Raw genomic sequence first — 16,737 nt, forward strand, 5'->3', positions numbered from 1 at the left:
GGTCAAAATCGTAAAATGGTCTTATGAATTAGCGATTTCGCTCAAATTCACATTCCAAGTAATATTCGTCATGCTAATTACATTGCCGATTGCCAAATTGCATTATCTCTTATAGTTTCCGAGATATGGGCTATCAACATCTTGCAATATTGGCTCTGCTTCTAACTTGGGCCAGAATTGTAAAATGGCCTTATGAATTAGCGATTTCGTTGTAATTCACATTCCAAGTAATATTCGGCATGCTAATAACGTTGCCGATTGCCAAATTGCATTATCTCTTATAGTTTCCGAGATATGGACTATCGATATCTTGCAATATTGGCTCTGCTTCTAACTTGGGCCAGAATTGTAAAATGGCCTTATGAATTAGTGATTTCGTTGTAATTCACATTCCAAGTAATATTCGGCATGCTAATTACGTTGTCGATTGCCAAATTGCATTATTTCTTATAGTTTCCGAGATATGGACTATCGACATCCTGCAATATTGGCTCTGCTTCTAACTTGGGTCAAAATTGTAAAATGGTCTTATGAATTAGCGATTTCGCTCCAATTCACATTCCAAGTAATATTCGGCATGCTAATTACGTTGCCGATTGCCAAATTGCATTATCTCTTATAGTTTCCGAGATATGGGCAATCGAAATTTTACACCTTAGAGTCTGTTTCTAACTTGGGTCAAAATCGTAAAATGGACTTATAAATTAGCGATTTCGCTCAAATTCACATTCCAAGTAATATTCGGCATGCTAATTACGTTGCCGATTGCCAAATTGCATTATTTCTTATAGTTTCCGAGATATGGACTATCGACATCTTGCAATATTGGCTCTGGTTCTAACTTGGGCCAGAATTGTAAAATGGCCTTATGAATTAGCGATATCGTTGTAATTCACATTCCAAGTAATATTCGGCTTGCTAATTACGTTGCCGATTGCCAAATTGCATTATCACTTATAGTTTCCGAGATTTAGACTATGGACATATTACAATATTGGCTCTGCTTCTAACTTGGGCCAGAATTGTAAAATGGTCTTATGAATTAGTGATTTCGTTGTAATTCACATTCCATGTAATATTCGGCATGCTAATTACGTTGTCGATTGCCAAATTGCATTATTTCTTATAGGTTCCGAGATATGGACTATCGACATCCTGCAATATTGGCTCTGCTTCTAACTTGGGTCAAAATTGTAAAATGGTCTTATGAATTAGCGATTTCGCTCCAATTCACATTCCAAGTAATATTCGGCATGCTAATTACGTTGCCGATAGCCAAATTGCATTATCTCTTATAGTTTCCGAGATATGGGCAATCGAAATTTTACACCTTAGAGTCTGTTTCTAACTTGGGTCAAAATCGTAAAATGGTCTTATAAATTAGCGATTTCGCTCAAATTCACATTCCAAGTAATATTTGGCATGCTAATTACGTTGCCGATTGCCAAATTGCATTATTTCTTATAGTTTCCGAGATATGGACCATCGACATCTTGCAATATTGGCTCTGCTTCTAACTTGGGCCAGAATTGTAAAATGGCCTTATGAATTAGCGATTTCGTTTTAATTCACATTCCAAGTAATATGCGTCATGCTAATTACATTGCCGATTGCCAAATTGCATTATCTCTTATAGTTTCCGAGATATGGACTATCAACATCTTGCAATATTGGCTCTGCTTCTAATTTGGGCCAGAATTGTAAAATGGCTTTATGAATTAGCGATTTCGTTGTAATTCACATTCCAAGTAATATTCGGCATGCTAATTACGTTGCCGATTGCCAAATTGCATTATCCCTTATAGTTTCCGAGATATGGACCATCGACATCTTGCAATATTGGCTCTGCCTCTAACTTGGTCCGGAATTGTAAAATGGTCTTATGAATTAGCGATTTCGTTGTAATTCACATTCCAAGTGATATTCGGCATGCTAATTACGTTGCCGATTGCCAAATTGCATTATCTGTTATAGTTTCCGAGATATGGGCAATCGAAATTTTACACCTTAGAGTCTGTTTCTAACTTGGGTCAAAATCGTAAAATGGTCTTATGAATTAGCGATTTCGCTCAAATTCACATTCCAAGTAATATTCGTCATGCTAATTACATTGCCGATTGCCAAATTGCATTATCTCTTATAGTTTCCGAGATATGGACTATCAACATCTTGCAATATTGCCTCTGCTTCTAACTTGGGCCAGAATTGTAAAATGGCTTTATGAATTAGCGATTTGGTTGAAATTCACATTCCAAGTAATATTCGGCATGCTAATTACATTGCCAATTGCCAAATTGCATTATCTCTTATAGTTTCCGAGATACAGACTATCGACATTTTAAAATATTGGCTCTGCTTCTAACTTGGGCCAGAATTGTAAAATGGCCTTATGAATTAGCGATTTCGTTTTAATTCACATTCCAAGTAATATTAGTCATGCTAATTACATTGCCGATTGCCAGATTGCATTATCTCTTATAGTTTCCGAGATATGGACTATCAACATCTTGCAATATTGGCTCTGCTTCTAACTTGGGCCAGAATTGTAAAATGGCTTTATGAATTAGCGATTTCGTTGTAATTCACATTCCAAGTAATATTCGGCATGCTAATTACGTTGCCGATTGCCAAATTGCATTATCCCTTATAGTTTCCGAGATATGGACTATCGACATCTTGCAATATTGGCTCTGCCTCTAACTTGGGCCGGAATTGTAAAATGGTCTTATGAATTAGCGATTTCGTTGTAATTCACATTCCAAGTAATATTCGGTATGCTAATTACGTTGCCGATTGCCAAATTGCATTATCCCTTATAGTTTCCGAGATATGGACTATCGACATCTTGCAATATTGGCTCTGCCTCTAACTTGGGCCGGAATTGTAAAATGGTCTTATGAATTAGCAATTTCGTTGTAATTCACATTCCAAGTAATATTCGGCATGCTAATTACGTTGCCGATTGCCAAATTGCATTATCTCTTATAGTTTCCGAGATATGGGCAATCGAAATTTTACACCTTAGAGTCTGTTTCTAACTTGGGTCAAAATCGTAAAATGGTCTTATGAATTAGCGATTTCGCTCAAATTCACATTCCAAGTAATATTCGTCATGCTAATTACATTGCCGATTGCCAAATTGCATTATCTGTTATAGTTTCCGAGATATGGGCAATCGAAATTTTACACCTTAGAGTCTGTTTCTAACTTGGGTCAAAATCGTAAAATGGTCTTATGAATTAGCGATTTCGCTCAAATTCACATTCCAAGTAATATTCGTCATGCTAATTACATTGCCGATTGCCAAATTGCATTATCTCTTATAGTTTCCGAGATATGGACTATCAACATCTTGCAATATTGCCTCTGCTTCTAACTTGGGCCAGAATTGTAAAATGGCTTTATGAATTAGCGATTTGGTTGAAATTCACATTCCAAGTAATATTCGGCATGCTAATTACATTGCCAATTGCCAAATTGCATTATCTCTTATAGTTTCCGAGATACAGACTATCGACATTTTAAAATATTGGCTCTGCTTCTAACTTGGGCCAGAATTGTAAAATGGCCTTATGAATTAGCGATTTCGTTTTAATTCACATTCCAAGTAATATTAGTCATGCTAATTACATTGCCGATTGCCAGATTGCATTATCTCTTATAGTTTCCGAGATATGGACTATCAACATCTTGCAATATTGGCTCTGCTTCTAACTTGGGCCAGAATTGTAAAATGGCTTTATGAATTAGCGATTTCGTTGTAATTCACATTCCAAGTAATATTCGGCATGCTAATTACGTTGCCGATTGCCAAATTGCATTATCCCTTATAGTTTCCGAGATATGGGCTATCAACATCTTGCAATATTGGCTCTGCTTCTAACTTGGGCCAGAATTGTTAAATGGCTTTATGAATTAGCGATTTCGTTGTAGTTCACATTCCAAGTAATATTCGGCATGCTAATTACGTTGCCGATTGCCAAATTGCATTATCTGTTATAGTTTCCGAGATATGGGCAATCGAAATTTTACACCTTAGAGTCTGTTTCTAACTTGGGTCAAAATCGTAAAATGGACTTATAAATTAGCGATTTCGCTCAAATTCACATTCCAAGTAATATTCGGCATGCTAATTACGTTGCCGATTGCCAAATTGCATTATCCCTTATAGTTTCCGAGATATGGACTATCGACATCTTGCAATATTGGCTCTGCCTCTAACTTGGGCCGGAATTGTAAAATGGTCTTATGAATTAGCAATTTCGTTGTAATTCACATTCCAAGTAATATTCGGCATGCTAATTACGTTGCCGATTGCCAAATTGCATTATCTCTTATAGTTTCCGAGATATGGGCAATCGAAATTTTACACCTTAGAGTCTGTTTCTAACTTGGGTCAAAATCGTAAAATGTTCTTATGAATTAGCGATTTCGCTCAAATTCACATTCCAAGTAATATTCGGCATGCTAATTACGTTGCCGATTGCCAAATTGCATTATCTCTTATAGTTTCCGAGATATGGGCAATCGAAATTTTACACCTTATAGTCTGTTTCTAACTTGGGTCAAAATCGTAAAATGGTCTTATGAATTAGCGATTTCGCTCAAATTCACATTCCAAGTAATATTCGTCATGCTAATTACATTGCCGATTGCCAAATTGCATTATCTCTTATAGTTTCCGAGATATGGGCTATCAACATCTTGCAATATTGGCTCTGCTTCTAACTTGGGCCAGAATTGTAAAATGGCTTTATGAATTAGCGATTTCGTTGTAATTCACATTCCAAGTAATATTCGGCATGCTAATTACGTTGCCGATTGCCAAATTGCATTATCCCTTATAGTTTCCGAGATATGGACTATCGACATCTTGCAATATTGGCTCTGCCTCTAACTTGGGCCGGAATTGTAAAATGGTCTTATGAATTAGCGATTTCGTGGTAATTCACATTCCAAGTAATATTCGGCATGCTAATTACGTTGCCGATTGCCAAATTGCATTATCTGTTATAGTTTCCGAGATATGGGCAATCGAAATTTTACACCTTAGAGTCTGTTTCTAACTTGGGTCAAAATCGTAAAATGGTCTTATGAATTAGCGATTTCGCTCAAATTCACATTCCAAGTAATATTCGTCATGCTAATTACATTGCCGATTGCCAAATTGCATTATCTCTTATAGTTTCCGAGATATGGACTATCAACATCTTGCAATATTGGCTCTGCTTCTAACTTGGGCCAGAATTGTAAAATGGCTTTATGAATTAGCGATTTGGTTGTAATTCACATTCCAAGTAATATTCGGCATGCTAATTACATTGCCGATTGCCAAATTGCATTATCTCTCACAGTTTCCGAGATATAGACTATCGACATTTTACAATATTGGCTCTGCTTCTAACTTGGGCCAGAATTGTAAAATGGTCTTATGAATAAGCGATTTCGTTGTAATTCACATTCCAAGTAATATTCGGCATGCTAATTACGTTGCCGATTGCCAAATTGCATTATCCCTTATAGTTTCCGAGTTATGGACTATCGACATCTTGCAATATTGGCTCTGCCTCTAACTTGGGCCGGAATTGTAAAATGATCTTATGAATTAGCGATTTCGTTGTAATTCACATTCCAAGTAATATTCGGCATGCTAATTACGTTGCCGATTGCCAAATTGCATTATCTGTTATAGTTTCCGAGATATGGGCAATCGAAATTTTACACCTTAGAGTCGGTTTCTAACTTGGGTCAAAATCGTAAAATGGTCTTATGAATTAGCGATTTCGCTCAAATTCACATTCCAAGTAATATTCGGCATGCTAATTACGTTGCCGATTGCCAAATTGCATTATCTCTTACATTTTCCGAGATATGGGCAATCGAAATTTTACACCTTAGAGTCTGTTTCTAACTTGGGTCAAAATCGTAAAATGGTCTTATGAATTAGCGATTTCGCTCAAATTCACATTCCAAGTAATATTCGTCATGCTAATTACATTGCCGATTGCCAAATTGCATTATCTCTTATAGTTTCCGAGATATGGGCTATCAACATCTTGCAATATTGGCTCTGCTTCTAACTTGGGCCAGAATTGTAAAATGGCCTTATGAATTAGCGATTTCGTTGTAATTCACATTCCAAGTAATATTCGGCATGCTAATAACGTTGCCGATTGCCAAATTGCATTATCTCTTATAGTTTCCGAGATATGGACTATCGATATCTTGCAATATTGGCTCTGCTTCTAACTTGGGCCAGAATTGTAAAATGGCCTTATGAATTAGTGATTTCGTTGTAATTCACATTCCAAGTAATATTCGGCATGCTAATTACGTTGTCGATTGCCAAATTGCATTATTTCTTATAGTTTCCGAGATATGGACTATCGACATCCTGCAATATTGGCTCTGCTTCTAACTTGGGTCAAAATTGTAAAATGGTCTTATGAATTAGCGATTTCGCTCCAATTCACATTCCAAGTAATATTCGGCATGCTAATTACGTTGCCGATTGCCAAATTGCATTATCTCTTATAGTTTCCGAGATATGGGCAATCGAAATTTTACACCTTAGAGTCTGTTTCTAACTTGGGTCAAAATCGTAAAATGGACTTATAAATTAGCGATTTCGCTCAAATTCACATTCCAAGTAATATTCGGCATGCTAATTACGTTGCCGATTGCCAAATTGCATTATTTCTTATAGTTTCCGAGATATGGACTATCGACATCTTGCAATATTGGCTCTGGTTCTAACTTGGGCCAGAATTGTAAAATGGCCTTATGAATTAGCGATATCGTTGTAATTCACATTCCAAGTAATATTCGGCTTGCTAATTACGTTGCCGATTGCCAAATTGCATTATCACTTATAGTTTCCGAGATTTAGACTATGGACATATTACAATATTGGCTCTGCTTCTAACTTGGGCCAGAATTGTAAAATGGTCTTATGAATTAGTGATTTCGTTGTAATTCACATTCCATGTAATATTCGGCATGCTAATTACGTTGTCGATTGCCAAATTGCATTATTTCTTATAGGTTCCGAGATATGGACTATCGACATCCTGCAATATTGGCTCTGCTTCTAACTTGGGTCAAAATTGTAAAATGGTCTTATGAATTAGCGATTTCGCTCCAATTCACATTCCAAGTAATATTCGGCATGCTAATTACGTTGCCGATAGCCAAATTGCATTATCTCTTATAGTTTCCGAGATATGGGCAATCGAAATTTTACACCTTAGAGTCTGTTTCTAACTTGGGTCAAAATCGTAAAATGGTCTTATAAATTAGCGATTTCGCTCAAATTCACATTCCAAGTAATATTCGGCATGCTAATTACGTTGCCGATTGCCAAATTGCATTATTTCTTATAGTTTCCGAGATATGGACTATCGACATCTTGCAATATTGGCTCTGCTTCTAACTTGGGCCAGAATTGTAAAATGGCCTTATGAATTAGCGATTTCGTTTTAATTCACATTCCAAGTAATATTCGGCATGCTAATTACGTTGCCGATTGCCAAATTGCATTATCTCTTATAGTTTCCGAGATATGGACTATCAACATCTTGCAATATTGGCTCTGCTTCTAACTTGGGCCAGAATTGTAAAATGGCTTTATGAATTAGCGATTTCGTTGTAATTCACATTCCAAGTAATATTCGGCATGCTAATTACGTTGCCGATTGCCAAATTGCATTATCCCTTATAGTTTCCGAGATATGGACCATCGACATCTTGCAATATTGGCTCTGCCTCTAACTTGGTCCGGAATTGTAAAATGGTCTTATGAATTAGCGATTTCGTTGTAATTCACATTCCAAGTGATATTCGGCATGCTAATTACGTTGCCGATTGCCAAATTGCATTATCTGTTATAGTTTCCGAGATATGGGCAATCGAAATTTTACACCTTAGAGTCTGTTTCTAACTTGGGTCAAAATCGTAAAATGGTCTTATGAATTAGCGATTTCGCTCAAATTCACATTCCAAGTAATATTCGTCATGCTAATTACATTGCCGATTGCCAAATTGCATTATCTCTTATAGTTTCCGAGATATGGACTATCAACATCTTGCAATATTGCCTCTGCTTCTAACTTGGGCCAGAATTGTAAAATGGCTTTATGAATTAGCGATTTGGTTGAAATTCACATTCCAAGTAATATTCGGCATGCTAATTACATTGCCAATTACCAAATTGCATTATCTCTTATAGTTTCCGAGATACAGACTATCGACATTTTAAAATATTGGCTCTGCTTCTAACTTGGGCCAGAATTGTAAAATGGCCTTATGAATTAGCGATTTCGTTTTAATTCACATTCCAAGTAATATTAGTCATGCTAATTACATTGCCGATTGCCAGATTGCATTATCTCTTATAGTTTCCGAGATATGGACTATCAACATCTTGCAATATTGGCTCTGCTTCTAACTTGGGCCAGAATTGTAAAATGGCTTTATGAATTAGCGATTTCGTTGTAATTCACATTCCAAGTAATATTCGGCATGCTAATTACGTTGCCGATTGCCAAATTGCATTATCCCTTATAGTTTCCGAGATATGGACTATCGACATCTTGCAATATTGGCTCTGCCTCTAACTTGGGCCGGAATTGTAAAATGGTCTTATGAATTAGCGATTTCGTTGTAATTCACATTCCAAGTAATATTCGGTATGCTAATTACGTTGCCGATTGCCAAATTGCATTATCCCTTATAGTTTCCGAGATATGGACTATCGACATCTTGCAATATTGGCTCTGCCTCTAACTTGGGCCGGAATTGTAAAATGGTCTTATGAATTAGCAATTTCGTTGTAATTCACATTCCAAGTAATATTCGGCATGCTAATTACGTTGCCGATTGCCAAATTGCATTATCTCTTATAGTTTCCGAGATATGGGCAATCGAAATTTTACACCTTAGAGTCTGTTTCTAACTTGGGTCAAAATCGTAAAATGGTCTTATGAATTAGCGATTTCGCTCAAATTCACATTCCAAGTAATATTCGTCATGCTAATTACATTGCCGATTGCCAAATTGCATTATCTGTTATAGTTTCCGAGATATGGGCAATCGAAATTTTACACCTTAGAGTCTGTTTCTAACTTGGGTCAAAATCGTAAAATGGTCTTATGAATTAGCGATTTCGCTCAAATTCACATTCCAAGTAATATTCGTCATGCTAATTACATTGCCGATTGCCAAATTGCATTATCTCTTATAGTTTCCGAGATATGGACTATCAACATCTTGCAATATTGCCTCTGCTTCTAACTTGGGCCAGAATTGTAAAATGGCTTTATGAATTAGCGATTTGGTTGAAATTCACATTCCAAGTAATATTCGGCATGCTAATTACATTGCCAATTGCCAAATTGCATTATCTCTTATAGTTTCCGAGATACAGACTATCGACATTTTAAAATATTGGCTCTGCTTCTAACTTGGGCCAGAATTGTAAAATGGCCTTATGAATTAGCGATTTCGTTTTAATTCACATTCCAAGTAATATTAGTCATGCTAATTACATTGCCGATTGCCAGATTGCATTATCTCTTATAGTTTCCGAGATATGGACTATCAACATCTTGCAATATTGGCTCTGCTTCTAACTTGGGCCAGAATTGTAAAATGGCTTTATGAATTAGCGATTTCGTTGTAATTCACATTCCAAGTAATATTCGGCATGCTAATTACGTTGCCGATTGCCAAATTGCATTATCCCTTATAGTTTCCGAGATATGGACTATCGACATCTTGCAATATTGGCTCTGCCTCTAACTTGGGCCGGAATTGTAAAATGGTCTTATGAATTAGCGATTTCGTTGTAATTCACATTCCAAGTAATATTCGGTATGCTAATTACGTTGCCGATTGCCAAATTGCATTATCCCTTATAGTTTCCGAGATATGGACTATCGACATCTTGCAATATTGGCTCTGCCTCTAACTTGGGCCGGAATTGTAAAATGGTCTTATGAATTAGCAATTTCGTTGTAATTCACATTCCAAGTAATATTCGGCATGCTAATTACGTTGCCGATTGCCAAATTGCATTATCTCTTATAGTTTCCGAGATATGGGCAATCGAAATTTTACACCTTAGAGTCTGTTTCTAACTTGGGTCAAAATCGTAAAATGGTCTTATGAATTAGCGATTTCGCTCAAATTCACATTCCAAGTAATATTCGTCATGCTAATTACATTGCCGATTGCCAAATTGCATTATCTCTTATAGTTTCCGAGATATGGGCAATCGAAATTTTACACCTTAGAGTCTGTTTCTAACTTGGGTCAAAATCGTAAAATGTTCTTATGAATTAGCGATTTCGCTCAAATTCACATTCCAAGTAATATTCGGCATGCTAATTACGTTGCCGATTGCCAAATTGCATTATCTCTTATAGTTTCCGAGATATGGGCAATCGAAATTTTACACCTTATAGTCTGTTTCTAACTTGGGTCAAAATCGTAAAATGGTCTTATGAATTAGCGATTTCGCTCAAATTCACATTCCAAGTAATATTCGTCATGCTAATTACATTGCCGATTGCCAAATTGCATTATCTCTTATAGTTTCCGAGATATGGGCTATCGACATTTTACAATATTGGCTCTGCTTCTAACTTGGGCCAGAATTGTAAAATGGCTTTATGAATTAGCGATTTCGTTGTAATTCACATTCCAAGTAATATTCGGCATGCTAATTACATTGCCGATTGCCAAATTGCATTATCTCTTATAGTTTCCGAGATATGGACTATCAACATCTTGCAATATTGGCTCTGCTTCTAACTTGGGCCAGAATTGTTAAATGGCTTTATGAATTAGCGATTTCGTTGTAATTCACATTCCAAGTAATATTCGGCATGCTAATTATATTGCCGATTGCCAAATTGCATTATCTCTTATAGTTTCCGAGATATAGACTATCGACATTTTACAATATTGGCTCTGCTTCTAACTTGGGCCAGAATTGTAAAATGGCATTATGAATTAGCGATTTCGTTGTAATTCACATTCCAAGTAATATTCGGCATGCTAATTACATTGCCGATTGCCAAATTGCATTATCTCTTATAGTTTCCGAGATATGGACTATCAACATCTTGCAATATTGGCTCTGCTTCTAACTTGGGCCAGAATTGTAAAATGGCTTTATGAATTAGCGATTTCGTTGTAATTCACATTCCAAGTAATATTCGGCATGCTAATTACGTTGCCGATTGCCAAATTGCATTATCCCTTATAGTTTCCGAGATATGGACTATCGACATCTTGCAATATTGGCTCTGCTTCTAACTTGGGCCAGAATTGTAAAATGGCCTTATGAATTAGCGATTTCGTTGTAATTCACATTCCAAGTAATATTCGGCATGCTAATTACGTTGCCGATTGCCAAATTGCATTATCTCTTATAGTTTCCGAGATATGGACTATCAACATCTTGCAATATTGGCTCTGCTTCTAACTTGGGCCAGAATTGTAAAATGGCTTTATGAATTAGCGATTTCGTTTTAATTCACATTCCAAGTAATATTCGGCATGCTAATTACGTTGCCGATTGCCAAATTGCATTATCCCTTATAGTTTCCGAGATATGGACTATCGACATCTTGCAATATTGGCTCTGCCTCTAACTTGGGCCGGAATTGTAAAATGGTCTTATGAATTAGCGATTTCTTTGTAATTCACATTCCAAGTAATATTCGGCATGCTAATTACGTTGCCGATTGCCAAATTGCATTATCTGTTATAGTTTCCGAGATATGGGCAATCGAAATTTTACACCTTAGAGTCTGTTTCTAACTTGGGTCAAAATCGTAAAATGGTCTTATGAATTAGCGATTTCGCTCAAATTCACATTCCAAGTAATATTCGTCATGCTAATTACATTGCCGATTGCCAAATTGCATTATCTCTTATAGTTTCCGAGATATGGACTATCAACATCTTGCAATATTGGCTATGTTTCTAACTTGGGCCAGAATTGTAAAATGGTCTTATGAATTAGCGATTTCGTTGTAATTCACATTCCAAGTAATATTCGGCATGCTAATTACGTTGCCGATTGCCAAATTGCATTATCTCTTATAGTTTTCGAGATATGGGCAATCGAAATTTTACACCTTAGAGTCTGTTTCTAACTTGGGTCAAAATCGTAAAATGGTCTTATGAATTAGCTATTTCGCTCAAATTCACATTCAAAATAATATTCGTCATGCTAATTACATTGCCGATTGCCAAATTGCATTATCTCTTATAGTTTCCGAGATATGGGCAATCCAAATTTTACACCTTAGAGTCTGTTTCTAACTTGGGTCAAAATCGTAAAACGGCCTTATGAATTAGCGATTTCGCTCAAATTCACATTCCAAGTAATATTCGTCATGCTAATTACATTTCCGATTGCCAAATTGCATTATCTCTTATAGTTTCCGAGATATGGACTATCAACATCTTGCAATATTGGCTATGTTTCTAACTTGGGCCAGAATTGTAAAATGGTCTTATGAATTAGCGATTTCGTTGTAATTCACATTCCAAGTAATATTCGGCATGCTAATAACGTTGCCGATTGCCAAATTACATTATCTCTTATAGTTTCCGAGATATGGACTATCGACATTTTACAATATTGGCTCTGCTTCTAACTTGTGTCAAAATTGTAAAATGGTCTTATGAATTAGCTATTTCGCTCAAATTCACATTCCAAGTAATATTCGTCATGCTAATTACATTGCCGATTGCCAAATTGCATTATCTCTTATAGTTTCCGAGATATGGACTATCAACATCTTGCAATATTGGCTCTGCTTCTAATTTGGGCCAGAATTGTAAAATGGCTTTATGAATTAGCGATTTCGTTGTAATTCACATTCCAAGTAATATTCGGCATGCTAATTACGTTGCCGATTGCCAAATTGCATTATCCCTTATAGTTTCCGAGATATGGACTATCGACATCTTGCAATATTGGCTCTGCCTCTAACTTTTGCCGGAATTGTAAAATGGTCTTATGAATTAGCGATTTCGTTGTAATTCACATTCCAAGTAATATTCGGCATGCTAATTACGTTGCCGATTGCCAAATTGCATTATCTGTTATAGTTTCCGAGATATGGGCAATCGAAATATTACACCTTAGAGTCTGTTTCTAACTTGGGTCAAAATCGTAAAATGGTCTTATGAATTAGCGATTTCGCTCAAATTCACATTCCAAGTAATATTCGGAATGCTAATTACGTTGCCGATTGCCAAATTGCATTATCTCTTATAGTTTCCGAGATATGGGCAATCGAAATTTTACACCTTAGGGTCTGTTTCTAACTTGGGTCAAAATCGTAAAATGGTCTTATGAATTAGCGATTTCGCTCAAATTCATATTCCAAGTAATATTCGTCATGCTAATTACATTGCCGATTGCCAAATTGCATTATCTCTTATAGTTTCCGAGATATGGGCTATCAACATCTTGCAATATTGGCTCTGCTTCTAACTTGGGCCAGAATTGTAAAATGGCCTTCTGAATTAGCGATTTCGTTGTAATTCACATTCCAAGTAATATTCGGCATGCTAATAACGTTGCCGATTGCCAAATTGCATTATCTTTTATAGTTTCCGAGATATGGACTATCGATATCTTGCAATATTGGCTCTGCTTCTAACTTGGGCCAGAATTGTAAAATGGCCTTATGAATTAGTAATTTCGTTGTAATTCACATTCCAAGTAATATTCGGCATGCTAATTACGTTGTCGATTGCCAAATTGCATTATTTCTTATAGTTTCCGAGATATGGACTATCGACATCCTGCAATATTGGCTCTGCTTCTAACTTGATTCAAAATTGTAAAATGGTCTTATGAATTAGCGATTTCGCTCCAATTCACATTCCAAGTAATATTCGGCATGCTAATTACGTTGCCGATTGCCAAATTGCATTATCTCTTATAGTTTCCGAGATATGGGCAATCGAAATTTTACACCTTAGAGTCTGTTTCTAACTTGGGTCAAAATCGTAAAATGGTCTTATAAATTAGCGATTTCGCTCAAATTCACATTCCAAGTAATATTCGGCATGCTAATTACGTTGCCGATTGCCAAATTGCATTATTTCTTATAGTTTCCGAGATATGGACTATCGACATCTTGCAATATTGGCTCTGCTTCTAACTTGGGCCAGAATTGTAAAATGGACTTATGAATTAGCGATTTCGTTGTAATTCACATTCCAAGTAATATTCGGCTTGCTAATTACGTTGCCGATTGCCAAATTGCATTATCACTTATAGTTTCCGAGATTTAGACTATGGACATTTTACAATATTGGCTCTGCTTCTAACTTGTGTCAAAATTGTAAAATGGTTTTATGAATTAGCGATTTCGCTCCAATTCACATTCCAAGTAATATTCGGCATGCTAATAACGTTGGCGATTGCCAAATTGCATTATCTCTGATAGTTTCCGAGATATGTACTATCGACATTTTACAATATTGGCTCTGCTTCTAACTTGGGCCAGAATTGTAAAATGGCCTTATGAATTAGCGATTTCGTTGTAATTCACATTCCAAGTAATATTCGACCTGCTAATTACCTTGCCGATTGCCAAATTGCATTATCACTTATAGTTTCCGAGATATAGACTATCGATATTTTACAATATTGACTCTGCTTCTAACTTGGATCAAAATTGTAAAATGTTCTTATGAATTAGCGATTTCGCTCCAATTCACATTCCAAGTAATATTCAGCATGCTAATTACGTTGCCGATTGCCAAACTGCATTATCTCTTATAGATTCCCAGATATAGACTATCGACATCTTGCAATATTGGCTCTGCTTCTAACTTAGGCCAGAATTGTAAAATGGCCTTATGAATTAGCGATTTTGTTTTAATTCACATTCCAAGTAATATTCGTCATGCTAATTACATTGCCGATTGCCAAATTGCATTATCTCTTATAGTTTCCGAGATATGGACTATCAACATCTTGCAATATTGGCTCTGCTTCTAACTTGGGCCAGAATTGTAAAATGGCTTTATGAATTAGCGATTTCGTTGTAATTCACATTCCAAGTAATATTCGGCATGCTAATTACGTTGCCGATTGCCAAATTGCATTATCCCTTATAGTTTCCGAGATATGGACTATCGACATCTTGCAATATTGGCTCTGCCTCTAACTTGGGCCGGAATTGTAAAATGGTCTTATGAATTAACGATTTCTTTGTAATTCACATTCCAAGTAATATTCGGCATGCTAATTACGTTGCCGATTGCCAAATTGCATTATCTGTTATAGTTTCCGAGATATGGGCAATCGAAATTTTACACCTTAGAGTCTGTTTCTAACTTGGGTCAAAATCGTAAAATGGTCTTATGAATTAGCGATTTCGCTCAAATTCACATTCCAAGTAATATTCGTCATGCTAATTACATTGCCGATTGCCAAATTGCATTATCACTTATAGTTTCCGAGATATAGACTATCGACATTTTACAATATTGGCTCTGCTTCTAACTTGGATCAAAATTGTAAAATGTTCTTATGAATTAGCGATTTCGCTCCAATTCACATTCCAAGTAATATTCAGCATGCTAATTACGTTTCCGATTGCCAAATTGCATTATCTCTTATAGTTTCCCAGATATAGACTATCGACATCTTGCAATATTGGCTCTGCTTCTAACTTGGGCCAGAATTGTAAAATGGCCTTATGAATTAGCGATTTCGTTTTAATTCACATTCCAAGTAATATTCGTCATGCTAATTACATTGCCGATTGCCAAATTGCATTATCTCTTATAGTTTCCGAGATATGGACTATCAACATCTTGCAATATTGGCTCTGCTTCTAACTTGGGCCAGAATTGTAAAATGGCTTTATGAATTAGCGATTTCGTTGTAATTCACATTCCAAGTAATATTCGGCATGCTAATTACGTTGCCGATTGCCAAATTGCATTATCCCTTATAGTTTCCGAGATATGGACTATCGACATCTTGCAATATTGGCTCTGCCTCTAACTTTTGCCGGAATTGTAAAATGGCCTTATGAATTAGCGATTTCGTTGTAATTCACATTCCAAGTAATATTCGGCATGCTAATTACGTTGCCGATTGCCAAATTGCATTATCTGTTATAGTTTCCGAGATATGGGCAATCGAAATTTTACACCTTAGAGTCTGTTTCTAACTTGGGTCAAAATCGTAAAATGGTCTTATGAATTAGCGATTTCGCTCAAATTCACATTCCAAGTAATATTCGGCATGCTAATTACGTTGCCGATTGCCAAATTGCATTATCTCTTATAGTTTCCGAGATATGGGCAATCGAAATTTTACACCTTAGAGTCTGTTTCTAACTTGGGTCTAAATCGTAAAATGGTCTTATGAATTAGCGATTTCGCTCAAATTCACATTCCAAGTAATATTCGTCATGCTAATTACATTGCCGATTGCCAAATTGCATTATCTCTTATAGTTTCCGAGATATGGGCTATCAACATCTTGCAATATTGGCTCTGCTTCTAACTTGGGCCAGAATTGTAAAATGGCCTTCTGAATTAGCGATTTCGTTGTAATTCACATTCCAAGTAATATTCGGCATGCTAATAACGTTGCCGATTGCCAAATTGCATTATCTTTTATAGTTTCCGAGATATGGACTATCGATATCTTGCAATATTGGCTCTGCTTCTAACTTGGGCCAG

This window comes from Rhynchophorus ferrugineus, unplaced genomic scaffold (assembly GCF_030347505.1).
Source record: "Rhynchophorus ferrugineus isolate W39M unplaced genomic scaffold, kcgeb_rfMv2 rfM2, whole genome shotgun sequence".
NCBI lineage: Eukaryota > Metazoa > Arthropoda > Insecta > Coleoptera > Curculionidae > Rhynchophorus > Rhynchophorus ferrugineus.